At 43.1% G+C, this 1,697-nt stretch overlaps 1 long non-coding RNA gene across 1 annotated transcript in view; it reads left to right on the forward strand.

Annotated features, from left to right (window-relative positions):
* Positions 1-626, forward strand: part of LOC147818549 (uncharacterized) — an 11,816-nt gene extending 11,190 nt beyond the window's left edge. Inside the window, exon 3 of the long non-coding RNA XR_015437874.1 lies at positions 250-626. This is a non-coding gene — a long non-coding RNA (uncharacterized LOC147818549). The remainder of the gene's footprint in view (positions 1-249) is intronic.
* The last annotated feature ends 1,071 nt before the right edge of the window (positions 627-1,697 follow it).

Below are 1,697 nucleotides of genomic sequence, written 5' to 3' on the forward strand. Positions count from 1 at the left end.
TGATTTCAGGTCAGATGAAAGAAGTGGGGGCGGAGCCTGACTGTCTGTCCATTTCTCTGATTGGCTCACATTTCCAAACAGTGTCTTCTCAGCTGTCCCTCCTCCTCCTGTACTTCCTGTTGAAGCAGCTCCCTCCTCCCCCCTCTGCCTCCCCCTCACCTGTCACCTCTGATATGTGACTCCCATCAGTGTCTTTATCCCATAACAGCATCTCTAGTCACAATAATAATATCTTTGTGTTCCCTTCAGGAGCATGAAGAGGATTTCAACCACAGTCTCATCATCGTTTCCTGCCGCTTCACCTTCTCCCACCACAGATAAATGACAACATTAACATAAAGGGCCTCCAGGAGATGAGCTTTTCTTCTCTCCTCCATTATGATCTGAATGACACAGTAAAACCTCAGAGAGAGACCGTCATTAAATCAGCTGTTCACACAGGATCAATGCTGAGCAGATACAACATGAAGGTGTCACCTGTTTCATCAAGACAAACACACAGGAGATTTAACGAGTCTCATTCTCACCTGTGTCACCATCATGTCTAATGAAGACTGATGATAGAATCACTGCAGACGCTGAACAGGGTTTAATATGAACTTATTAAATGAATAATATGAATCATATCAGATTTTAATTCTGTTTATTTAAAGTGAATTATACAAACATAAAAACACTGACTGAGGATGCTGAAAGTGTGTGTGTGTCAGTTATGTAACTCTACATTAACATGGCAGCAGCAGGTCTCAGTTAACCCTTTCATCACTGCTCATCTCAGCTGAAAGAAGTCAGTCTGGTGTTTTCCTTTTTTAAGTTTTTTTTTGCTTTTATTTTGACATAGAGAGAGAGAGGGAAGTCAGGGAGAGAGAGTTGGTGGACATGCAGCAAAGGGCCGCAGGTCATGAGTCTCCACTGATCTGATCTGAACTTATCGGATCGGGTCTGATCTGGTCGGGTCTTCTCTGTCTCAACTCACTCAGTCTGTACATTGCAAGTGTTTTTCTTAGTTTTCTATCAGTCATGTTGGTCAGGTACTCTGCCACCATCTCTGTTTAGGGTCAAATAGGATTCTAATTCTCTCTCTCTCGCAGTGAGAGTTTTTTTCTGAAGCAGGGGGAAATCAGGATGTTGATGTGGACGTTGATGTGGACTGACTTGAGTGGGTCAGGTGAAGACAGTTTTTTGTACTTGAGGCTAATGAGACCTTGGGACAGAAAACACAGGATCCAGTTTAATGAAGTGAAGATCTGATCAGGCCCAGTCTCTGAGACCTGGTCCTCAGCCCTCTGAACACTGTCAGTGAATTAACCTGAGGATGAAAACACAGCTATTGTTGTCAACATGAATGTGAACGCGTCATTGCTGAACTGTGGTGACTTCCCTCATTTAAAGAGCAACATGACAAACTGTGTGTTCAGCTCACAGACTGTAGGTAATGATAAACATCACCCACAGGTTTCTGAAGCTGACCATATGCTCCTGTAAGCATCATTAGCACAGCAGCTAACATCTGTAACAGGATGTAAAGTGTCAAAGTGACAGAGGTCAACCAGAGGTTTGTTTACACCTTCATCAGGTTGAAGCAGTGTGGTCACATGATCACTGCCACTGATCATGTGACTGATGACGACATGTTTTAAATGAGTGACAAACTAAAATAAATGCAGTCAGCGATGTGGATGTATTCAGGATATGTG

The sequence above is a fragment of the Seriola lalandi genome, unplaced genomic scaffold (genome assembly GCF_002814215.2).
Source record: "Seriola lalandi dorsalis isolate HSWRI2012SDOR001 ecotype SW California unplaced genomic scaffold, Sedor1 jcf7180002054564, whole genome shotgun sequence".
Classification (NCBI taxonomy): Eukaryota; Metazoa; Chordata; class Actinopteri; order Carangiformes; family Carangidae; genus Seriola; species Seriola lalandi.